The sequence below is a fragment of the Podarcis pityusensis genome, assembly GCF_964106645.2.
Source record: "Podarcis pityusensis genome assembly, chromosome: 15".
Classification (NCBI taxonomy): domain Eukaryota; kingdom Metazoa; phylum Chordata; class Lepidosauria; order Squamata; family Lacertidae; genus Podarcis; species Podarcis pityusensis.
This window is the reverse complement of record NC_138040.1, coordinates 34,273,579-34,300,094: the sequence shown is the minus strand read 5'-3', so window position 1 is coordinate 34,300,094 and position 26,516 is coordinate 34,273,579. Positions and strand designations below refer to the sequence as shown.

The 26,516-nt window shown below is 44.4% G+C and overlaps 1 protein-coding gene across 8 annotated transcripts in view; it reads right to left on the bottom strand.

The window, feature by feature from the left end:
* PKNOX2 (PBX/knotted 1 homeobox 2) overlaps window positions 1-26,516 on the bottom strand; it is a 434,276-nt gene that overhangs the window by 168,709 nt on the left and 239,051 nt on the right. For 7 of the 8 annotated variants that reach the window (XM_080982483.1, XM_080982489.1, XM_080982485.1 and 4 more), the window contains one exon: window positions 14,068-14,227. The gene's annotated coding sequence lies outside the window, so the exon portion shown is untranslated. Of the gene's footprint in view, window positions 1-498; window positions 633-14,067; window positions 14,228-26,516 lie in introns of those variants that run through there. The other variant, XM_080982490.1, reaches the window with a different exon arrangement.

The following is a 26,516-nucleotide window of genomic DNA, read 5'->3' as shown; positions in this document are numbered from 1 at the left end:
GGCAGAGGAAGCCAGTATCAAATGAAAGAGAACGGGGGTTGGATGGATGTTTCTGGGGACAGAAATCTATAAGTTAATGCAACGGATAGAATTCTACATTCCTTTGGGTTCTCTTATTGGTGCATTGTGAAAAATAGAGGAAAAACCAATTTCCTTGCATGGAGAGAACCCCTTTTCCCTGCAGAATCCTGCAGTAAAATTTAGTTTTCAGCTGAATAGGCTCCAATGTATACATCTCTTCAAGGGTAATATTGAGCAATACCATTTGTTTTACCACCATGAATGTTGTTTCCTGCATTCTGAATACTGACATAAACAGAAGGAAGCAAAATGTCGCTTGGCTGCGTGACAGAGAAATATTTCTCATCAGGTGGAGCACAGGATACCTCCCCTCCCCAGAAATATCCACTTGGGATATAAAATGGCATTTAGGAAGCAAGTAAAAACTATTTTATTTCCCCAGAGCTTTTGGATAGCAACTTCACTGTGTTCTGTTACCTTTGGTTGTGACCTGTTTAACTTTTTTCACTGTTTTCTGCTTTCACCATAGTATGGATTGTTCCAGAGATTGCTGATTTGTATGGGTCTTTTCAGAATTTGTCATCTGCTGCTTGGTTTTGAAGATCCTGGAAATGTTTTAGACAAATCACCACCCTTTATTAGTAAATTCAGTGCCCTGATGGCAGCAGAAATGGAGGCATTTTGTTCACAGTTGCCACACAACGCCTGTTCTGCAGTTGCAAGGAATTGGTTGTTCAGTGTGGCATCACTCACTCTTCCTTCACAGTTGAATTAAACAGAAAATTATCCAGTAGCACATAAGAGATCAACTAAGTTTGTTCTGGGTATAAGCTTTTGTGTGCTTGCACACTTCTTCAGATACACTGAAACAGAAGTCACCAAACCCTTATATATAGCGGGAGGGTGGAGTGGGGTTTTTCTATCTATAGATTTGAAGAAGTTGCTGAATTACAACTTATTACTAAACTGAAAACTATGGAGAGACCTGGTCTGAATTGGATTCTTGTCTCGTTCCATATGCTAAAGCTATTTTTGACCATCCGCATACTACCCCTTGCTTTTTCCCATAGGACTAATTGCAGTCATTAACCGTCGTCAACAGCTTTACCATACCCATTGGGTCAATCACCCATCTCCCACTACCCTCCTGAGAAATACCCCACCTCACCCTCCCACTATATCTAAGGGTCTGGTGACTTCTGTTTCAGTGTGTCTGAAGAAGTGTGCATGCACACGAAAGCTTATACCCAGAGCAAACTTAGTTGGTCTCTAAAGTGCTACTGGACAATTTTTTATTTATTTCGACTGTGTCAAACCAACACGGCTACCTACCTGAATCTTCCTCCACAGTTACTGGTTGTGGCATGCTGTGCATTGTGTGATGTCTTGTTGTTTATGTGCAAGTGCTTAAACGGATGTGCACTAAAGAAAAAGTGCACCTGTGGATTTAACTTCTATGGAGGGAGCTGAATTCAAGACAGAAACCTCCAGTAACTCACCCTAACAAAATTTTAATAAGGCAACCCCCCAAGATAAAAAAAAACCGGAAGGGAAAAGGGACCATGTTATATTTTTGCTTTTTGCACTGGGAGCTGTCCCTGGTAAATAGGAGTACCTGGAATCTTTGGATCACAGGTGTACATGGTTAGGATGGGATTGTACATTAGATAGCTTTGCGTGTTGCATAGGTCACTTCCAAAAAGGAGAGGATCCCTTTTGTGTGTCATCGCCAAGGATACAACTGATGGAAAATATTTGAAAACAAACCCAACCCTTCCACTGAGCGGATGATGCTAGATTTCTCATGGGACGTGTTAAGTCCTCCGACTCCCTCCAGGATTAAACCTCTCAGCTAAGGCTGGTGCAGTCAAGGACTGGTTGCAAAGCATCATAACAGCTAATCTCATGTGGGAAAGGAGAGACAGCTCAGTGCTTCAACAGTTTAGACATGTGGGTTAGATACACTGCATCAGAAATATCACGGGCACTTCTGTGGACAGGGCTTTTAGTTTGTGGAGCGACCTCTGCTTCTTGCACACCATGGTGTGCCTTTACTAGGGATGGGGTAGAAATTAGGTTCAGTTTGCATTTAAAGGTAAACCTTTAAGTGGGGACGCCATTTTGTGGTTCACCTTGGGTGCCAAAATGTCTTGAGCCAGCCCTTGTTCTCCCTTGTAGAACTCAGTAGGGAGGAAGACAGGAAGAAAACTGGAATGAGTTGGCTCTGCCTGTCATTCACTCTGGCTCCACCTATCGTCAGCTCTGGCTCCTCCTACCAGTCTCGATGAAAGTTAGCCGCTGCTGCAAAACTGTCTGCAGCAATAGTAGGAAGCTTAATGGTGATAAAAATACTGCCCTGTTCTTGGCCTTCTGCATCCTACTTCGGTCCATCTTCATGTCCACAATGTGTTTACATTTTGATAGGTTTATCGCCAATGTGGGTGGGCAAAAGTCAGTACACCTATACAGATGTGCAGAAGAACAGATGTTGAAGCATTCTCTGTCCTGAGGAACCAAATAGCCACAGACAGGATGAAATAATGACCTTCCACCTCAGGTTTTGGTGTTTTGTTTTGTTTTTGTATATTCCAGAGGGTGGCAGTATGGCACATTATTTAATTGTCTCGTGTACCATAAATGTGTTCCCTAAATCACAGCCCCTAAACACCCCAAGCTACTAAATCACAGGGCCTCGTGTCATAGGATTTACAGCTCTGGGTGTTTTTAGAGAATTGAACTTATAGTCAAATATAAAAACAAATAAAAATGAGAGACAGCTGTTGCTGATAACGCTATATTTATCTTTGGGACACAAATTCGCTTTGCTGCAATAAATATGCCAGGAAACAGCATTCTGTGTGCTAGAAAGATTTGGACAGCTCTCTCTCACTGAGAACCTTCAGCTATGAATCTTGAAATAATGGTGTAAAGCTGTCACCAATTTCATGTGGCTCCATGGATGTATCTGAAGAAAAAATACACATGATGAGTTCCGCAAAATCCATGAAGGGCTGAGAAAGAGTTTGTTTCATCAGCCTGGTGTTAGGCACACAGAGAGGGGGTAGGGGGAAAGGAAGAGACAAATAAACTGGACCAGTCCAAGCAGCACATGGCTGAAGTAGAGCAAAACAGAAGGGATTCATCCTGCAACTATGCTCCTGCACCAAACATTCAAAGCACTGGTATACTACCTCAACAGTCATGGCTTCCCCCAAATCATTCTGCGAGATATAGTTTGCTAAGGGTGAAGGGGATGGTTGCTCTGTGGGGGAGTAAACTACAGTTCCCAGGATTTTCACGACTGTTGAAGTGGTATGCATGTACATTAAATGTATGGATGTGACCTGAGGGTTGAACTGAGGGAATCTAGAGCACGAACATGCTGAAAGGCAGGTGGAGAAGAATTTTGTGTGATGTCAGGATGTGGCTTTTGGTCAGTGATCCTTTGGCATCCATCTGTCTTGACAGACAATGGAGTGTGCCTCTGGGGGTGAAGTTAAACCACTCTGTCACAGCCTAGGACCCTCGTACCTATGGGATCGCCTCTCCCGGTATGCCCTATGGAGGACCTTAAGGTCCATAAATAGCAACACCCTAGTGGTCCCGGGCCCTAAGGAAGTTAGATTAGCCTCAGCCAGAGCCAGGGCCTTTTCAACACTGGCTCCGGGCTGGTGGAATGCTCTGCCTCATGAGACCAGGGCCCCACAGGATCTGATTTCTTTACACAGGGCCTGTAAGACATAGTTGTTCCACCTGGCCTTCGGCTTGGAAACAATTTTATTCCCTCCCCCTCTTCCTTTTTCCCCTTCCCCCTCCTGGAATGGAACTCCTATTTGGGGACTTCCCTGGCTTTTTTCTGGCCTATGTAGGACCAGTCTGGAAAGTTAGCCTTGGTGAAGACTTGACGTTTTCATCCCCCAAAAAGTTTTTGATTTGAGTCTCCATTGAAATGAGGCTATATTTTAATATTTTAATGTTTTAATGTTGTATTTTAGTCTTGTTTTTAAGTTGCATTTCAATCAATTTGTTTTTATATCGGGTGTTAGCTGCCCTGAGCCCGGTCTTGGCTGGGGAGGGCGGGGTATAAATAAAATTTATTTTATTATTATTATTATTATTATTATTAGCAGTACCGAAGGACCTCCCCAGGGCACAAGCCTGTATGGAGCTCCTAGGCTGCCCAGATGACAAGACCCCCCTCTTGGCCTCGCTGGTGTGGTCTCCAAAGGAAAGCAGAGCAAAATATCTGGTACCAGCTTGGCTGAAGGAGTTGCCAAGACTTGCCTTTTCTTCTCCTGAAGCCATCCCACAAGGCAGCAGGTATTAATACTGGGATAATGTCCCTATTTTCACCTGAGTAAAGATGGAGGGTTTGGGAATAAGAACGCTCACTTTATGCTAATTATTACCGTATTTTTCGCTCTATAAGACGCACCAGACCACAAGACGCACCTAGTTTTTGGAGGAGGAAAACAAGAAAAAAAAAATATTCTGAATCTCAGAAGCCAGAACAGCAAGAGGGATCGCTGTGCAGTGAAAGCAGCAATCCCTCTTGCTGTTCTGGCTTCTGGGATAGCTGCACAGTCTGCATTCGCTCCATAAGACGCACACACATTTCCCCTTACTTTTTAGGAGGGAAAAAGTGAGTCTTATAGAGCAAAAAATACGGTATATGCACTAATTCGCACAGTCACATGCACGCTCAGATTGGAGGCCCAAGTTGCTCTGTACCAGGGTCTCCAGGTGTTTCTGGACAACAACTCCTATCATCCCTGACCATTGGCCCAGCAACATGTGGACCACCACTGGTTCCCCACTCCAGTCTGGAATTCACTAGCCCAACATGCCCTAGCCTTGATCAGAAAGACCAGGACGCATCTGTCATTAGCTGGAAAGTAAAAGCCAGGAGGAGAACAGAAGCAACATTCACGGCAGAAACAGACCAATCTTGGCTTTATCCCTTTAGCTCATAATGCAGAAAAATCTAAAGTACAGCTGGCAACTGGCCGAGCCCAGCTCTCATAACTGATGATTGTTCACGTTTAGCCAAAAGTGACCTCTAGAGATCCTTACCCAGAACTTTAATTCATCTGCAGGAATGGCAGCACTGAGAGAAACGAGTCTCATACCCATTTTGTGTTTAGTTCCTGTTGATTAACGGCATGACTTCATACAACAGTGAGGGGGGGAGTAAAAAATGCCCAGTTGGAATATTAGCTGCTGAATCACTCCAAAAGAAAATACAGCTAAGAAGGCTGGCTGCAGATGCCTGTGAACAGCATCTATTTGTAATGCATGCCACTCCAAGTGGTACAATTATTGATATCGGTAGGTTTCATTCATTCCCCTTCTCATTTGTGTCTACATCCAAACACACCGAGGGCAGGATTCCAGGCAGTGGCGGAGCATAGGCCCACACTGCCCAAGGCGGGCACGCTCCTGAGGGGGGCATGGGGCATGGAGGGTGCCCTCCCAGGCATGGGATAGCTGCTCTGGTGCATGGTGCGGCAAGCACGTCCTGCAGCCGAGGGCAGAGAGAGCCGCCCACAGGGTGGAGCGAGCCGCCAATGGCAGACATTCGGCATGCCACTGACTCGCAACTGCCAATTGTCACCTCCCTCAGTGAAGACACCCGGGGCGGTCTGCCCCCCTCCCCCCTGATTCCAGGGCCTCACTCAGCAGGGTGAACAGGACAACTCTCAAATGCAACAGAGCTGCCTTTACCACCTTTATGAACATTAAAATCTTAATGGGCTCCCCAGAGTCTGTAATTACCTAAATGCATTACAGCACAGGCTGCCTCTGCCTGAAAAAGTTAGGCAGGCGGCAACTACAGAAAAGGGCCTTTTTGGTGGTGGTGACCCACATATGGAAGACTCCTTAGAGAGGTTCATCTGCACCTTTCTCTGCTAAGTTTTAGATGCCAAGTTAAAGGCCTTTTTTAGTGAAGCAATACTGATGTTCAATACTCAGAATCTATTTCCAGATTCTTACTGGTTCTGATATTTTATTATGATTATTTTATTAACTTCTTGTTGCTGCTTTTTTATTTTTTCTGTTCCCTCTCCTATTTGATTTGATTAGATAAAGTATTTGATGGTACATTGTTAAGTATATGTAGTGCTTTTTAATTGATATTTTCCCATTGTGAGCCACTGCATGTGTCAGGCTCCATCCAAATAATGCAAAATAATTGTGTGTTGGGTTTGCTTAAACCTTTGTCCAAATGAACAGAGGTTGGGTTTGGGGCATGTGGGAGTGATCATGATTCCTCCCTTCATACATTCAGTGGGAACAAATGCATTGTGTAAAACAATCTGGAAACTAACTTGAATCAAGGCTTCAGGAAGAAGAAGGAGTCGACGGTGGTGGTAGAAGAGAAGGTCCTACCAAAACACTGAGGAAATTACTCCTAAATCTGATTTGGGGAGGTATTGTAGAACACAATGGAGATCCCTGATTCAAACACTGACTCTCCAATGAAAAGGCTTGGGTATCAGGCAATAGGAAAGACTTCTGTCTGAGACTTTGAACAGTCACCGCTAGTAAGGGTAGGCTGGGGTGTGGAACCTGTGGCCCTCCGAGGTTGTTGGACTATAACATCCATTATCCCTGACCCTGACCATTGGCCAAGCTTGGTGGGACTGATAGGAGCTCCTCCAGCAACCTCTGGAGGACTACAGGTTCTCCATCCCTGGAATAGAAAATACTGGCCTTAGTAGACTAATAGCCTAACCTAGTTTACATATTGTGCAATGAACTCCTATATGCAACAGAAAGTCCCAACTTTCTCAGTGCAATTTACTCCCATGTAAGAATGCACCACGTATGCACACACACACACACACACACACATATCCACCAATGCTCACAGATCTGGAGACAGGAAAACTAAACAGAGGCGGAGATGCACAACTCTGTGGGTCTCTCTATAGCAGGTGTGAGAATCCTTTGGCCCACCAGATGTTCAGACGTTAATGAACTACAACTCCCACCAGCCCCAGCAAGTATGGCCAATGACCAGGGATGGTGGGAGTTGTAGTTCAGCAACAGCTAGAGAACCAAAGGTTCCTCGCCCCTGCCAAGTAGGGTGAGCAGGGGAAAAGGAGGGCAGGGCTCCAGCTCCCATAACAGTTGTGTAGGGCAGAGCCCTGTTCTCTTTTTACCTGGTCACCCTACCCACAAAAGACAGTGAAAAGCAAGGGGCTGCCTCATTCAGCCGCATCAAACACTGCAATAAAAGCAAGAGAAGCAGCCCACACTTCTCCCTGCATTGTTATGGTGGGGAGAGGTTAGCGGGTGATTTTATGGTGGGGAGAGGTTAGCGGGGAGAGGTTAGTGGGTGAGGTTGCTGGGTCTCAAGATGCAGAAACGAAAGCCCAAAAAGCACATACAAAAGTTGATGGGTGGTGGGGAGGGAAATGCCATGCGCCCCATGCCACGCACCCCCGTTTGAAGGAACTACCACCCCCTACTATGAAAAGCAAAGGCTCTACCGTATCTGCATGCCCATATCCTTCCCTTCCTTGTTCATAACATCCACATAAAGTATTGAACAGCTGAAACGCCAATTTAATTCTGCACCATAGTATCTCTCCATTCACGCTTCCTACTTAATCCTTTTCATCTAGCTGCTCGTAACTTCTTGATCTTCAAATCAATTCCGTAAATAGCAGCTGAATATTTCATTATTTCCTTGCCTGGGTTTCCTGCATTTTGATGGCAAAATTCACCACCTTCTGTAGCGCTTGCATAACGCTACCTGGTTCAGCTCCTTCATACAATTTAAGATGGACTCACAACCGATTCCAATTGATTCATCATCTCCTGGGCCTGCTCTTATTCATTTCTTTTGGCACTTGGCTGCCTAGCATACCAAAAAAACATGCCAATGTTTTGTTTTGTTTTGTTTAGGGTTTTCACGAGAACTACCACCTAGTGACCTTCCTGCCTGAGCAAGGATTTGCAGCCTTATTCAAACCACTCACTTCAGTACACTGGACCCAATCCCTTGAGGTCTTTTCCAAATGGGTGGTCTAGAGGTATCTGAAACAGAAGCTTTGAGTGGGAGAAAGAGAAGGTACTGTAACATGTCTGAAGGGTAACAATTACAAATCAGCCACTTTCTCCCTTCCAAAGGAACTAATCGCAAACCAATCTTTAAGAATAGATTGCTCCAGGGATGTCTCTATAACATAAACACTGGGATTTTTTCTTTTTTCTTTCTTTTGAACACCACAGCAACAGGCAAGGAGATCTTTAGCAGACAAAGTTAATGTACCTTGAACACCAGCATTAAACAACGTTGTTTTTATCTGTAAGTGGAAGCAGAATTTTAAAGTTTACAAGGTTTCTAAAGTTCATAGATAGGGTAGTGTGCTCCAAAATAAACAGGGGGGGAAGGAAAAAGGCATTCACTTTGAATATTATATAAAGGCCATGGAAATATTCAGTGATGGTTCTGCGGCCAGACGTTGATGGAAAAGTTGCTACCATGTGTGTCTACCATGAGGAACTGTGAGACAGGAAGTGAGTGGTTATAACAAAGGTTGGGAATTTGTGATCCTCCAGATGTTGGACTACAATTCCCATCATCCTTGACCATTGGTCATGCTGTCTAAGACTGATGGGAGTTGTAGTCCAAGAACAGTTGGAGGGGCAGAGGCTTGCCACCCCTGGATTATTAAGGAGAAATTAGGGTCCTCAAAAAAAAAGGAGTTTATTTTCCATAGGAATGGTGACACAATATGAGAGAACCGAACTGGTACAAAAGCAACGGCCCAATGGTAGAGCATCTGCTTTGAACACAGAAGGTTCCAGGTTCAATCCATAGCACCTCCAGGTAGGGCTGGGTCCTGTATACCTGAAGGAGCGTCTCCACCCCCACCGTTCAGCCCGGACACTGAGATCCAGCGCCGAGGGCCTTCTGGCAGTTCCCTCATTGCGAGAAGTGAGGCTACAGGGAACCAGACAGAGGGCCTTCTCGGTAGTGGTGCCTGCCCTGTGGAACGCCCTCCCATCAGATGTCAAAGAGATAGACAACTGCCGGACATTCAGAAGACATCTTAAGGCAGCCCTGTTCAGGGAAGTTTTTAATATTTAACACTGTACTGTTTTTAACACTTGACTGGGAGCCGCCCAGAGTGGCTGGGGAAACTCAGCAGATGGGCGGGGTATAAATAATAAATTATTATAATATTATTATTATTATATAACCCTGGAGAGCTGCTGCCAACCAGTGTAGACAATGCAGATCTAGATGGACCAATGGTCTGACTCAGAATAATGGTTCTCTATGTTTTTATGAAGGTCAAAAACCCACTCAGTCATAAAAGCTCAGCCACTTGGTCTCTCAGTCCAACCCAGGCTTCCTCAAACTCGGCCCTCCAGATGTTTTGAGACTACAATTTCCATCATCCCTGACCACTGGTCCTGCTAGCTAAGGATCATGGGAGTTGTAGGTCAAAAACATCTGGAGGGCCAAGTTTGAGGAAGCTTGGCCTAACCTATTCAACATTTTTTATGGGAAATAAATTCAAAGGGGCATCATGAATCGCACCCTGAGCTCCTTGGAGGAAGGGAAGAATTAATAATAATAATAAAAATAGTAGCATAGAAAAGGGAATTTCAATCTTTTCACAGTTTGATTTACAGCCATCTCACCCTCAAGGCATTTTGTGTTACGTAGGGTTGCCATATTTCAAACAGTGAGAATCTGGACAGAAAAGTTACTGAGCTTTTTTGAGCAAAGTTGTTGAGCTTTATTGGCAAAATAACGTAAAGCTATTTTTTATTTATTTTTTGGAAAATCAGCAAAAAAACACACACACACAAAAACAGCACTGCCAACATGGGCTGCCATACATCTGGATTTCCTGGACATTTTTCATGATTTTCACCCAGACACTGCCGCTGGCTACAGGTGTTCCAGATATTCTGGACGTACGGCAACCCTAACGTCTCGGTCTCTGTGCACTCTCTCCTCGTAGGATCTCTGTCTCCAACTGAACCCTCAATGGCTACCCTTTGCTATTCTGTCATATATGAACTCACTGGCTGTACCCAGATTTTTGACCATCTGCACAATGGTATTGGGCCCCTGATCCTTTGTTATCCTGTGATATTTGTTGAGAGCTTGGTTTTTCTGATCGCTTCTGCTCAGTGCTATTTTACTAGAAAAAGAGGTGCCAGAACTCAACTCTTTCTTTTAGAATGGCAATAGCACCTACCTGAGAGGTGCTGGAACTCACCTGAGATATTCCAGAACCCACCTAAAAGATGCCGGAACTGAGTTCTGGCGAGATCCCCCTGGAAAAAAGTGCTGCTTCTGCGTATAGTCACCCTATCTGTACATATCATTATGGACGCGGGTGGCGCTCTGGTCTAAACCACTGAGCCTCTTGGACTTGCTGATCAGAAGGTCTGTGGTTCAAATCCCCGTGACGGGGTGAGCTCCCTTTGCTCTGTCCCAGCTCCTGCCAATCTAGCATTTCTAAAGCACACCGGTGCAAGTAGATAAATAGGTACTGCTGTGACGGGAAGGTAAACGGCATTTCCGTGTGCTTTGGCTTCCGTCATGGTATCCCATTGTGCCAGAAGTGGTTAGGTCCTGCTGGCCACATGACCCGGAAAGCTGTCTGTGGACAAACGCTGGCTCTCTCGGCCTGAAGCGAGATGAGCGCCATACTGGACTTTTGACTGGACTTAACCATCCAGGGGTCCTTTACCTTTTTACCTATCATTATATCTTTAACCAAAGGACAGGGTCCCCAACTTTTGGGGGGGCCAGCCTGAAACATTCTGAATTTTGAAAAGTGCAGTGGGCACCAATCAGAAAATGGCTGCTATGTGGGTGTGGCATAACACAAAATGGCTGCTATGGGGGACATAGCGTGATAAAAAATGTCTGTCCCATCTAAATGAGCAGGAAAAGAGATTGAACCACAAAATGGCATGCTGCTCTACAATCTATAGGAAAAGGATACTGACATCAGTCACCTCACTGAAGGTCATCTCTAATTAATGTATATTCAGAGTACACTCATTAAAATTAAAAAAAATCCTTCCAGTAGCACCTTTAAGACCAACTAAGTTAGTTCTTGGTATGAGCTTTCGTGTGCAAGCACACTTCTTCAGATACACACTGTGTATCTGAAGAAGTGTGCTTGCACACGAAAGCTCATACCAAGAACTAACTTAGTTGGTCTTAAAGGTGCTACTGGAAGGATTTTTTTTATTTTGACTATGGCAGACCAACACGGCTACCTATCTGTCATTAAAATTAGTGGACCTAAGTGAGCCATGTCTATTGTTTTCAACGAGTCTCCTCAGAGTAGGACTAGCACTGGCTATAACCCTCAGCTCCACGATCAAAGAAAGGCAGGATACAAATGGAAGTAATGAAAAGCAATAACGTATCATATATTTTCTCTGGTACTGAACAGAAAACCAGAGAGTGAAAAAGATACTGGTCTAATAGATGCTTTTGAAAGTAAATACAGTACTCATCTCACTAGAAAGAAGGACAGCACGAACCTGCTATTTCCCCAGGACTTGTAACCATCTAAATGCAGTTAGCAAAGAAGAGCTATTTATGAGGTGCAAAAAAGGTTCTGTAGATTCTGACAAAAGATCATTTGCACAGATCCTTGGACTTCCTTGTAACTCTTTTGAAGTTATTACTCAGACTTGAAATCTGAATGAGATACCTGGTGTACCATGAACAAATGAGTTCACTGGGGTTCTTTTTGGGGGGGGGGGGGAACCTAGCAAAACTGTTTCCCCTTCCACATCACCATTTATTTATTTTTTTAAAAAAACCCAAACTCTTGGAAACTACAGACACCCTGTTCACAGCTACTTAAACAGCCTTTCCGAATTGTGCAAAGGAATTGGCAGTGACAACACCCAACTCTTTTGCTAGTTTGCAGCTCTCACTAAGAAAAATGTCACTTTAAAAAATGGACTCTCTCTCTCTCTTTTTTAAGGGCATCTAATTGGAATGTATTCCCATAAGCAGAAATCTATGTATCAAGAGCCTAAATGGCAAGACAATATAAAGTGGGCAGGGTATCATTGAAATCCTGTCTCTAGTCTTGTGACAGACACCTAAGGAAATAGTGTACAGAGTTTTCCAAACGAGCACTTCAATTTAAGCACAAACTGTCAGCCATATAGTGATTCTTATCCAAGTCACAGTGACATGCAGTTGGAATGCCTCTGAAATCCACGCCATGGGGAAACTGGAATAAATGAGATTGAATCCTAAGATTCTCCTCTTACTTTTGCTGGAATTGCTGCAGCATTCTTAAGGGTAACTCATTATGGCTCTGGTGATCAACAACCAGTTTTTCCATGTACAACACTTAGGCTTCTTTGTGGCACCCAGGTCATAAGCTTAAACGTTTAATACATTTTATCCTACATTTCTGCCATGGGGATCAAGCCAGGGAACAGCAGATGTAACTGCAAGCATCATACTCTCCAGATGTTATTGGATTCCAGTTTTCATCAGCCCTCTCCTATTGCAAATTGCCCCCAAAGAACTCTATTTAGGGGCTGTGCATATGCTCAGAGCATAATATCACATCATTTTGGACTGGTTGTACATGACTACTATCTAAATAAAAAAGAAGTAATTCCCAGGAAACTAAGAAAGGTGATTATGAACAAAATTGGACCTGAACTCCCAAATAATGTAAATTAAATGGACATAGAATTGGTAATATTAATTTGTGGAATTAATATGAACAATTGCAAACAGACAAAGGATGAAACCACTAAACTCAAAACAAAACAAAATATAACCCATTGTGTTTTCATTGATTCTACGCCCATGGGTTGGGTGTTTGTGGTTAAATAAAAAGCTTTGCTTTTAAAAAAGTGAATATAAACAGAGATATTAAGACAAGGTGAGCTTTGTTCACAGAATCAAAATAGAGGTGGGCTGAATACAGGGAGTGAGATGGTAATAATGCAAAAATATTTCCACTCTGCACTTCTGTAATACATAGAACCCATAAATGCATTAAGGATGCATTCATAAAAGTGCATTTATTTCATAAAATTTATATATCGCTTGGCTGCCAAAACAAAACAAAACCCTCAAAGTGGTTTATAAAAAGTTAAAGCAGTAAGATTGAGGAAAAAAATCATAACTATGCTTTAAAAACATCCATCCATCAATATTTATTTTATTCCCACCCACCCACCCCGATGGATTCAGACTTTGTGAAAAGAAGTAGATGAAGGCTTGGAAGAGGACCTACAATATCTCTGTATGGGTCACAGAAGGTGAAAGGAAGAGCAATGGTCTGCAAATCAAGGAACAGGACAGGAAGATGGGTGGACTTTCAAGAAGAGAGGAGGAAGAATGCCTAGAACAGCCTTCACCAACTTGGTGCCCTCCAGATGCTTCAGTCTACAGCTCCCATCACCTCCAGCCAATAGGGATTGCCTCTGGAGGGTGGCGTGTTGGGGAAGGTTGGCCTAAAGACAGAAGGGAGAGTGGGGCTGAATTGTGCATTTTCACTGGAAATCGTGTGTGTTCTGCGAAGTAGTCTTCTAGCAGAGGGGGTGGGTGTTGAACGCTTTTGTATTTTTCTTAAAGCATCATGCTTTTTAAAAACTAATCAGTTAAATTGTTAAAAACCACAGGAAGAGATTTCTTCCTGGAGCCATAATACCCTTAGAGTGTCTTCAAATTACTTCTTTCAGTGGAGAAGGAGACCGATTTACATTTGAGTATTTTCCACCCTAACAGATCTCTTCTATTTTGTTTTTCCTTAGCCAACATTGGGGGGGGGACCCATAAAGCCTACTGTGTGTGTGTGTGTGTGTGTGTGTGTGTGTGTGTGTTTGTGATGGGACAAACAGGACCTATATCATATTGCTGCACCCACACATTGCAATTCAGGTGTTGGGGGTTATCTTATTGCAGGGCCCCACTAAAAATAACTTTGAAAAGGCATCCTTTAAAATGGAAATACGCCCGTTCCCCATCAATTCCGTATGCAAAGTAGCTTTTTGTTGGTTGGTGGGACTTACGGAAATCAATCTGCTCCACTGTTGTGTATGTGAGACGATGGGAAATGCGGTGCTTTCTATGGAGTCTTCTCCGGGAGCTGCTTGTCCTTTGAAACTCTTCCCTCTGCCCTTTCTCTGCCGGTTACACAAAAGCTGCTTCTTCCAGCCACAGCAGAGCCACCTGAGAGGAGACAGATAAAACCATCAGTTGCGAAGAAGGAGGTGCTTCCTTTAGGAGAAACGATTTCCAAAGACAACCACCCCTGATAAGCAGCAGAAGCCAAAATCAGCCCGGATCTTCGGAAACAGCCATTGGCCATGGGATCCTACCTGATCTCGACTAACATCAGATATATATATATAAAGACATGGTTTATCCATTTGTTTTCCTGAGATTAAACCACAGCAACCATGACTTATGCAAATAGGCTTCAGGGCTCACAGCAGCCTTGCAAAAATGCCATATTCCCCCCGCTGTCCTTGTTGACCAAGAAAAGACCCTATTTTGCTTCTCCCTAAAAACCAAAAGCAAAACACGATCTCTATTCCCCACCCCCTTTAGGAATTCCTTATTAAAATTTTGATAGTGCAAGTTGCTAGAGGTGTCATTTTTTTTGCAGAATTCAGCTCAGCACTATACTGAATGTATCTTAAGAGTCCGATTTCATCTCTGATACTCACCTGGTTGGTTTAGATAGGCACAATAAGCAAAAAAAAAGGGGGGGGTAAGGAAATGAATAACTGAAAAAGATATGCTTTCAAGTTGCAGGTGACAATTTAGGTATAGAAACACATTTAGAACTGACTACTATATTTTAAGGGATGTGGTCTAAACCACAGAGCCTAGGGCTTGCTGATCAGAAGGTCGTGGTTTGAATCCCACCGACGGGGTGAGCTCCTGTTGCTTGGTCCCTGCTCCTGCCAACTTAGCAGTTCGAAAGCACGCCAAAAGTGCAAGTAGATAAATAGGGACCGCTCCGGCAGGAAGGTAAACGGCATTTCCGTGCGCTGCTCTGGTTTGCCAGAAGCGGCTTAGTCATGCTGGCCACACGACCCGGAAAAACTGTCTGCGGACAAACATCGGCTCCCTCAGCCAGTAAAGCGAGATGAGTGCCACAACCCCAGAGTCGTCCACGTCTGGACTTAACAGTCAGGGGTCCCTTTATCTTTACTATATTTAAAACAGAAATGTTTACAGGGAACCCCCCAATTTGTGTGGGGGTTTTGTTCCAGGTCATTGCGTGCGACAGCAGAGTGCACATATGTGCACCTTGTTATGTCTCTTTTCCGGCCAATTCCAAGTCACTGTGATGTGTGTGCGCATGGTTGAGCAGCAGTTGGAAGCAGGGGCATCTTGTCCATAGAGGCAAGTGGCGCGGGGCACCAGGGCGCCACGTTCTGGAGGGCGCCAGAGAGGCTGGAGGCGGAGGCTGGATGCGGCGCCTCCCGGCATCAACTCACTGCTCTCGCCCGCTTCTGCCATGCTGTGCCGAAGCAGCGCTGCGCATGGAGCCTTCATCTGCCATGGCCACTGTGGCACGAAGCGTCCAGCGGAGCTGGGAGGCACCACGTCCAGCCTCCGCCTCTCCCCCGCTGGAGGAGCTGCCTCCAGCAACTGCCCGCCTCCTCCAGCCCCATCGACAACTCTGGGAACCGGTGTGTGTGTGTGTGTGCTGGAGGGAGCTTTGCACCACGGCACGGGATATGCTTAAGACAGCCTGGCTGAATGTGTGTAAATTGTAGCCTGTAATACATCTCACCTTTGCGGGGAAGACTGACCAGTGGACTCCCATGTCTGCTCAGTCTGCTGCCCAGAAACTAAGTGATGGGCATCTTCAAAGCCCCCTTCTGCTCTCCCTTCTTAGAGGTCTTTATCTTTAAACCAGAAATGAACCTGGCAGCCCTTCAAATGAAGAACCCTTTCAAACAGGGGGCTGTTCTTTGACACCTAGCTGAGTATGGTCTATAGCAGAGGTCCCCAAACATTAATAATAATAATAATAATAATAATAATAATAATAATAATAATATATTATTATTATTTATACCCCACCCATTTGGCTGGGTTCCCAGTTGCCAGGGATTCAACCAGGGACTTCCTGCGTGCAAAGCATGTATTTTACAACCCTTCGCTACAAGTTTGCTATAGCAATCCGCAGAAACCTGAAACTTAATTGTCATTCCAACACCCTGAAAAGCAATTTTAGCTGTTATGTTTTGCATGTGTAGGATTGCCTGGAGAGAATATGCTCTCCCAGATCTTACTCCTATTTCTCCACGTCTTTCAGTTTTCTTGAACTTCAGTTTTGTTTGATGGCTGAGGTCCAAAGAGCTACGGCAGCCAGGCATGCCCGACTCTGAATTTTGCATTTGCATTTGTTTTCTTTGGATATTTACACACTGGCTGTTTTCTCTGGAACCGACATCATTTCTTCACTCTGTTATTACAGAGAATCCAGATGATACTGCTGCCACAACATTGCATACCCCTGCTGTCCTCCAAGATTAAGTCTGCAGTGATTCCCCCCCCCCCCCCGGTTTTCAACAGGGCCTCAACCAGCCTTTCTCCTGTAGAATGGCAGAGCACTACTGACGTACCTGGCCCTTGATGATTTAGATCTGCTTTTTTGCACATTTGCCCTTGTTTTTTTTAAGGCAGTTGTCTGTATTGGCAAAACCTATTTGGTGTTTCGCAACTTTCTGACTAGCTGCAGGACCTTAGCCAGACCTAGCAGAGTAAACGCAGAATCCACGGAAGCAATTGGCGACTTGGCTGCTGACAGGATAGACGAAGCAGGAACCAGGAACTTGTAGTTAGGTGTTTATTATATACAGTGGACTATTTACAGGAACAGAACACAGATCTTTTGCTAGCTCTCTCTGACACGACTCACAACTCCTACACTGACACACGGAACTCTGAACCTCTGAATACTGAACTAACACATTCCAGTTAGTAGGCCATTAATTATCACACCCTTGAAAGAGCTTGACCAATCAGGGAGCTGTCTGCATGTCTCTGTTATCACCAGGCAGACATACTCCTTCAGATTGCCTTCTGGCTGTCTGCCAAACCTTAACTGACTCTGGGTGAGTAGCTGCACGTACACAGTTTCCCAACGGTCTGAACATGTGAATGCTCGAAGTGTGGATGTGGGCAGAGGCACCTACTCACACCCACATTCTCATGCTTGTCCTCCCTGCCTGGTCAGTCCCAACCTCCTCATGTTGCCCAGGGAAGATCTGCATGGGGCTTTTTCTCACATTTGTCTGGATGCAAATAGAACCCTCCATACAATCCCCACTAGCAGGCTTTCCTCACGTTACATGGGGAAGTCAGGCACTGAGCAGGGACACACACCTGAAGACACTGGGGGAAGGGCTTGCATGCATGCCTCTTCCTTGTCCACTACTAGCAAAATCACTCAAACAACATAGACGGAGTCCAGAGATAAAGGAAACCCTGACCACACTTTACTGAGGAATCTGAACAAAAACAGTATATAATTTGAGGAGAAAGTAACAGAGAGGTTTTGCCTTTCTTCAGATCTCATCCACGGCAATAAGGCATGCGACCAAACATCCAGAGGAAAACTCCCTTCAAACTACACAGCCAATCAGAGCATGTGTTACCCCAGTGAACATCATGCCACCGAAAGGGAACACTTTCAAAGAGGTTAAGATTTCACACATCAGGTTTTCAAAAGAAGGAGAGGAGAAGAGATGAGATTCAGTGCCCTACTTGTTCCATTCTAAATAACAACTGTGTAGTTATGGAAGCAAGCAAACGGAAACTGACAGTTCTAGGTTCTAGTCTCTGAATCAGCTGCTGTTCTTCAGCCACCATTTAAAAATATTTCAGCTTGCTAACTCTGACAGTCAAGAGACGTGCATCAGATTGTTCACAATATCAGACAAACACCTTTTTGACAAGGTACTGAAAAGCCCCAGACTCCTTTACTCAAACAAAGTACTGTGAGAAGCACAAAAAACAGTCTATAGAGTGAAGCTCAACATCAAAAAAACGAAGATCATGGCCACTGGTCCCATCACCTCCTGGCAAATAGAAGGGGAAGTAATGGAGGCAGTGAGAGATTTTACTTTGTTGGGCTCCATGATCACTGCAGATGGTGACAGCAGCCACGAAATTAAAAGACACCTGTTTCTTGGGAGAAAAGCAATGACAAACCTAGACAGCATCTTAAAAAGCAGAGACATTACCTTGCCAACAAACGTCTGTATAGTTAAAGCTATGGTTTTCCCAGTAGTGATGTATGGAAGTGAGAGCTGGACCATAAAGAAGGCTGATCGCCGAAGAATTGATGCTTTTGAATTATGGTGCTGGAGGAGACTCTTGAGAGTCCCATGGACTGCAAGAAGATCAAACTTATCCATTCTTAAGGAAATCAGCCCTAAGTGCTCACTGGAAGGACAGATCCTGAAGCTGAGACTCCAATACTTTGACCACCTCATGAGAAGAGAAGACTCCCTGGAAAAGACCCTGATGTTGGGAAAGATGGAGGGCACAAGGAGAAGGGGACGACAGAGGACGAGATGGTTGGACAGTGTTCTCGAAGCTACCAGCATGAGTTTGACTAAACTGTGGGAGGCAGTGGAAGACAGAAGTGCCTGGCATGCTCTGGCCCATGTGGTCACGAAGAGTCGGACACGACTAAATGACTAAACAAGCCTGTTCCTCTGTTCCACCCTGCTTGTATTTCAGCAGCCCCAAACAGCTACAAAGTTTTAACAGAGCAAAGGTACACCCAGACAAGAAGATAGTATGGTGCAATGTGTACTAATCCATGTGCCCCCCTCCTCTCAAGTGCTCTGATTTCCCTTTACTTCCAATTTAGCAGCCATTTGCCATTATATTCAAGCCAGACAACCTAGGTCTGCACAAAACAGAGCTTATCCAAAAGCCACAGTGCGCAGTCATGATTTGTGGACAAACTATGCTATAGTCAAACCATAGTTTGCTCAGCTTCGATATAATTGGCAAACAATTGTAAATGAATAAATATCAAATCGATTCGGTATTTGTTAGCATAGTTTATGATTTTAGAATGCTATTATGTTTATTGTACCCCATTCTATCCACCTATCAGTATTTTAATGAGTTGGTGGACTTTAAATTTTTGAATAAACAATGAATAAATAAAATGGAAAGTGAGAAGAAATGAGAGCACACAATGGGCCGAGGAACACCAAGCTTTGCCAAATCATTCGTCTGGCAAAGCAACCTACAGACATCACACCAAATCATGTTGAAGGGACCATAATACTCTCTTGCATCAATGGGTCAACTCTGAGTAGAACTTACTTGGCCACAGCACACTCTAAATAATACTAACCAACCAACCTGTAGCCCAAAACTTCTATTTTTTTCCTCGATAGATATTTTATTTTTATTTTTATTTTTTATTCACTATTCATTTTCATTCATTACATACACCTGAAATTCTTAACATTTACTATATATTCCTCCCTCCTTCCCCTCCAAGACTTCCCCCAACTTGCGTTTCTGGTTTGTTTATATTTCCACCCACTTTGCTATCTCTCAACAGAAAAAGTTATTAATAACATAACATCAAACCTTAAAAACATAAAAATAAAATTAATTACATCATCTTATTTAACTATCTTCCAAACATTTTCTGATGCTAGCAATGTGGATGTTTATTTAAATCCTGCCATCAAAAATGTATAAAAACGAAAAGAAAAAGTGTTGGAGATGTGAAACAGAAGGTGTGTGCTATCATATGTGGTGGGATTGGAGGAAGGTAAAATCCTACTGGGAAATGATATACAATGAATTGAAGAAAATGTTAAAAATAACTTTTGTAAAAAAAACACCAGAAGCCTTTTTATTAGGTATTTTAGGTCAAGACATGCCATAAGAAATGAGAACTTTATTTATGTATGCCACTACAGCAGCAAGAATGTTGATTGCACAAAATTGGAAGACTGGAGAAATACCAACTAAAGAACAATGGCAAGAGAAGTTGATGAACTATGCAGAACTGGCAAAAATGACAGGAGGACTAAGAGAAAAAGACAACAGAGACTTTGAAAAAGATTGGGAACCATTCATACTCTATTTGCAGAAACAAAGAAAGGCAGTAGCCCAAAACTTCAAGAGACAACCATGTTGGTTACCGATGATCCATGACCCTGTATCAGTTTCTTAGGAACAATGACTTTCCTTGCTCCATAACTGCATTCCCAAGTCTTTCCTCTTTGGATGCATAGATGCGAATGGCCCTTGCTGTTGAAAGTTCAGTCTTCAAGAAATATGCTGCAGCCAGACTGCGTTGCAAGGGCATCCTGAATTTACGCTGCTACAGATGTATGGCATTCGAGCAACTGGGGATTAATAAAACACATTCTGGAACAGAAGAGAGCATCTCAGGTGACACTGCCGCCCCTGACATTCTCGAGCCTGGGGGAAATAAGCAGATTTTCTCCCCATAATTAATGCTCCACCTTGTTTTCATTTTCCCTACGACCGCCCAAAGAAAGCTTTCAGGTTGAAATATCCCACCTAATCTCATTTTCTCTGCCACTAAGCCATACCTTGAAGTGTAAGTGCAACAATTTATATGACAGGGGAAGAAGAGAGAAGGCAAAACGAAAAGGGAAGGGGGGAATGAGGAAACTACGACCCATGTCAAGCTGCCTGAATTTACAGCGTTGCTCTTCTCCTTGCCTTGTGCTGCTGCAGACCATGTAGGAAGGCCATATCCTCAAACATCTGACAGATTGGGGAGGTGGGGGAAGAATTGTGTGCTTTACACTAAGGGAACAAGAGGTGCTTTGCAGTATGGTAGTGAAAATTTAACTGTAGCATATAGCTATAGCTGTCTATAGCATATAAAGAGAAATATGAAATGAAAAATTTAAGGTCTTATACATACAATAAATGTTCATAAATGTACCAACCAAGCACATACATCAATATGTGGACCACATGTCTGGAGCAGCACAGGAAGACCGCCCTGAAACCATTTTGACTCCCAAACTGACTAAATGTTTTCTCTGCAAAGAGGGAGGGGGTGAGAGAACCTTCCCATTGTCTCAGGAATTGGGAAATCACCATTTCAAAAGAATGGCCAGACTACCAGGAAAGGCATTATCAGATAACCTGGCAGACAGGAAAAACAACATTCAAATTTCTGTTGTAGACCACCTTTTCTGTGATGTAGGTATGATGTTTGTGGGGTGGTGGTGGTCTTGGGTTACACCCCTTCTGTGATGTATGTATGATGTATGGAGGGGTGGTCTTGAGCTCCAGGGAAGGCAATTTAAAATGTCTATATAAGGGCGGGCACACCTTGGTTCTGGGTCCTCCTCCTTTCCTGCGTGTGAGGAACACCCTGTTGCAACAGATCAATAAAGATCAGGCTTACTAGCTGCTTTGCTTCTCAATATTCTCTGGTTGGCCTCTGTTATTTTCTCCGACCGATGGAGAACCTACAAAGGACTCTATAAGGGCTCTTGTGGACCCCATAAGGGAATAAGGGCAGATTTTGTTTATTACAGATAAGACACCTTTCACCAGTTCTAAATTCAGTTCTCCGCATTTCTACGTCATTTTGAGATTCAAAAATATATCTATTATTTTACACACATTTTTGTATGCAATTTTGTTCAACTTACACATTTTTGCAAAGCTTTTCTTTTTTTTACTGTTTTTGTTAAGTTGCATAATATCAGCATTTTGGTACACGATACTTGACCGGGGAACTGCATTGTAAAATCGGGAGAAGTGCAGACTCTGAAGGACTGGCTGTGCTTTGGTCTGGGCGCTGTTTTGCAAAGTGCAAATTAGGCTGATTGAAATGCAAATGAATTTCTCCCCCACCCCGAAGCCCACCCGACTTCACTGTGAAAAAATGGAGCAACGCTGCACCCATACTTTAAGAAATGCAAGGAAAGCGAGAGAACCTGGGCAGATTTGGCCCCAGAAGGTAAGCCCTGGCCTATGGGATGGATCGTTAGGGTAAGTGAAAGTTGATCCCTTCTTTCCTGAAAGGGTGTTATGAGTCCCTAGAGAGCTTTCTCTCTCTTGAAAAAGACCATATTGGAGACACTTCAGCTTGAAACTTTAGTTCAGCGCAGAAAGTCTGAATAGATTTATGATTAACCTGTTCCCCCTCCAGCCAACTGGCCCGCAGGCTACAGAATGGTCAGTGGCGCAGATATCAAGCTGTCTCTCCCCAGATGCCTAATTAACAGAGAGGGCTGGCTCTATTGGAGCACCATGGGAGGTAAGTGAGTCTGCAAACTGGGGGCGGAGGGAGAGGCTGAATCGGCTAATAAATGAGCTCCAGCTCAAAGTCCTATCAAACTGCCTCAGTTTGCATACTGATCCCTTGCGACACATACGCCCACCCCCCAAAACGAGCCTGTATATACACTGCCCTAAAAAAACTCAGAAAGTCTGTTGCAATGAAGGAAACAGAAGGAACTTGTGCTAATGGAATGTGCCAAAATCATGAGGAAGATGTGGACAAATAAAATATAATGAAAGGCAGGGGCATCTTACTCATAGATGCTAGTGGCGTGAGGTGCCAGGGAAGAGGCGGAGGCTGGATGTGGCGCCACCCGGCATCAGCTCGCCACCCTCGCCCGCCTCTGCCATGCCTTGCCGAAGCAGCACTGTGCCTGGAGCCTCCATCTGCCATGGCCACCGCAACACGAAGCGGCTAGCTGAGCTGGGAGGCGCCGCGTCCAGCCCCCGCCTCTTCCCTGCCAGAGGAGCCACCCTCCAGCCACTGCCCACCTGCTCCAGCCCCGCCCTCCCTAAAAAAGGTTGATAACTCTGGGAAGGGTGGGGGGCAGTGGTGGAGGGAGCTTTGCACCACAGCACCAGATATGCTTAAGACGGCCCTGACGAAAGGTCCCTTACCTGACTGTCTGGGGGTGCTAGAACCAGGAGCCTAAAACATGCCATTGCAGCTGTCATACGTGGCAAGCTATCAGAATCGCACCTTATGGCTGGACTGGGGGAACCACAAGCCTCGACGCCCATTGCGGCCCCCCAGGCCTCTCTGCCTGGCCCTTGGGGCCCCAGGCTCCTCCTCCTCTTCCTCTCACTGGCTCTGCTTTGCACCTTTCTTGACTGTTTTTGCCTGGCTGGAATAGTGCCCTTGAACTCCAACAATGCCTCCTGCTTGCCTGGATCAAGAGGGAGATGTGTGGGAAACTAGCCTACTGTACAAGGGCAAATTTTACTTTTGCTGCCCAGCTTTTGTCCCCACCCCCACTGTGTGGCCCCCAGAAGGTTGCCCAGAAGAGAATGTGGCCCTTGGTCTGTAAAAGGCTCCACAGCAATGTGTAGGGGGCTCTTCCTGGCAGAGCCACACCAATATTTATTTGAATCCTTTTTTTTCTGAGATAATTTCTGAGATTTTTCTTTTCTTCCACAAACCCCAACCTTGGGGAACCCCCCCTTTAAAATAATAATAATACTTCAACTTTTCTCCCCCATTTTCCCATTCCTACCCACAACTCATGCAAGCCCTGAAACTATAGGTAAAAGTTAAAGGACCCCTGGACAGTTTAGTCCAGTCAAAGGTGACTATGGGGTTGCAGCACTCATCTCATTTTCAGGCCGAGGGATCCAGCTATTGTCCACAGACAGCTTTCCAGGTCATGTGGCCAGCATGCCTTAACCGCTTCTGGTGCAACGGAACACCATGACGGAAGCCAAAGCGCATGGAAACACCGTTTACCTTCCCGCCACAGCGGTACCTATTTATCGACTTTAAGGTTACCAGACGTCCCTGTTTCCCGAAGACAGTCTCCGGATTTACAAATCAGTCCCCTGACAAAATCCTATCATTCCTACTGAAGTTGAAAAGTGTCCCCGGATTCATTGAAAAAAATCTGGTAACCTTACTTGCACTGGGGTGCTTCCGAACTGCTACGTTGGCAGAAGCTGGGACAGAGCAACGGGAGCTCACCCTGTCTCAGGGATTCAAACCGCCAACCTTCTGATTGGCAAGCCCAAGAGGCTCAGTGGTTTAGACCACAGTGCCACCTGAAACTATACTAAGCCCAGGGCACTGGGAAGGATGCTTTGCACATGAAATGTCTCAGATTCTAACCAGTCATAAGGATCAGGTGCAGCCGGTCATGAGAAACACCTTCTAGAGAACTGCAGCCAGTCACAATAGGCAGTAGATGAGATGGACAGCATGTCTGACTTTATATCAGACTATTATATGTCCGTCCCCCACCACTTTGTACAAAAACCATTGCTGTTAGCACAAAGCAGATCCTGGCAGACCAGAGGAGGCCTCAATCCTGCTTGCTTCCAGGAACGCTGGGAGACACAATGCATGCACTTTTAGATACAGTGGTACCTCTGGTTAAGTACTTAATTCATTCAGGAGGTCCGTTCTTAACCTGAAACTGTTCTTAACCTGAAGCACCACTTTAGCTAATGCGGCCTCCTGCTGCCGCCGCGCTGCTAGAGCACAATTTCTGTTCTCATCCTGAAGCAAAGTTCTTAACCTGAAGCACTATTTCTGGGTTAGCAGAGTCTGTAACCTGAAGTGTATGTAACCTGAAGCGTATGTAACCTGAGGTACCACTGTAGTTGGTGCTTTTGTGCATGTGTATGGGAGCGGAAGTGTCTGGCCATGTGCGGGTCACCTCTGTGCACTATGAATGTGAATCATACCTAGGAGTGTGTGCATGTAAAGATGATATGAAACAACCGTGATTAGATTTAATGCCGGTTGCTCAATGTGAAATCTGGCTTGCTGGCTGCACCGGGCCAATAAATAATAGAAAGTCACTGTGCCCTGTGGAAGCTGCCCACATACTGTTTGGCCTCAGGCAAAAGAAAGGAAATTCAGCACCCACAAGGTCTAGAACAGTGGGATTAATAACACATCAATTTTAATGCGGATTCCTTCCCCCTGCTTCATAAACAGCAAAGTGAATGTTTGAGCATCGCAGCAGGGGGTTAATGAGGACTCTGATTAGTTATTCAGATTTCCTTACACTGCCTCAATCCATCCTACTAGAGGGGGAGGAGAGGAGGATGTAAAAAAGAAGCTCTTAAAAAAAAGAAAAGCCAGCAACAACACACACACACAGTAAATACATTTGCTCCCCACTCCTGTTTCTCCAAACCAGCTCCAGCTACACTTTGCAGATTCAATACTATGTTTCTCTTGGAGGTTTAAACTTTTCAGAGAGCATGGAGAGAGAGTCCTTAGGTATACTGTATTATTCCTACCCGTCTTTCTTGCCCCACCAAAGCATGAGAGCTAACAATTAAAACCATAATGAAGTAGGGGGATTACCATCACTTGAAACTGTGCCTCTTACAAGGCAGCCGGCCCTCTGCTCAGTTTCTTTATTGGAAAATTAACCCTCAGACAGCCCTTTGACGTACGTCTGGACTGTCAAAGGAATCCAGGCTCTTCAATTATAATTTTGGTAAAACTGTAAATGGTTGGGATATCTGCAGGCAGTGCTGTTTTTTCTGGAGATACACAGGGGTACGCATACCCCTAAACATTTTGTGAATCAAAGTTTGGCCTCATTGAGGGGCATTATTTCAATTTGAGTAGGAAAAGGAGAGTACCCCTAAACATTTTCTTTAGAAATAAAAGCACTGTCCGCAGGTGAAAGGCAGTGTGTGTGCACGCCCAAGGTTAGGAACCCAAAGCAGAATATGTAGCAGTAGTTCAAGGTGCATTTTAAAGAAGGGGGGAAATGAAATTAGAATCACAGCATATAGGAAATAGGCTTTTACAGAAATCTCAGCAAAGGTACTTGCTCCTTTTCACCAGGAAGTTTATTTCCTGGCTCTCTAACTTTATGATGAATGGCTGTCTCTCTTCCCTGCATCTTTTCATTTCTCCCAGATAGGGATAAGTGAATCTGCCAGTTGTGGTTTTTCTCGGTTTCTGCTTTTTCAGTTTTTGCCATGTTTTTCAGGAAGAAAGCCTGCATGAAAATTTATCAGCATTTTACTGCCGATTTATTATTTATTCATCCGTTACGTTCATATCCCACCTTTTCCTCCAAGGACTTAGAAGTGGCGTGCATGCTTCTCTTCCTCCTCATTTAATTCCCACAAGAACACTGTGAGGTAGGTTTGACTGAGAAGAAGAAACCGGACCAAGGTCACCCACAGAATTTCATAGCCAAGTGGGGATTCGAACTCTGGTCTCCCAGGCCCTCGTGTGACACTCAAATCATTACACTACACTGGCCCTCGATGTCTGCTAATATCTTTGTGTGGAATTTTGCCTTTTTGTACATATTATATTGCTGGAGAACTACATTGCAAAATTTGGAGAACTGCAGATTTGAAAGGATGACTATATTTTGGTTCATTTATTGTTTCATGAAAAAAGTTTCTGCTAATGTACACATCTTCAAATGCAATTTTGCCAAATATCCACATTGATGCAGAACAACTAAGCATAATGCATCTTTGTATG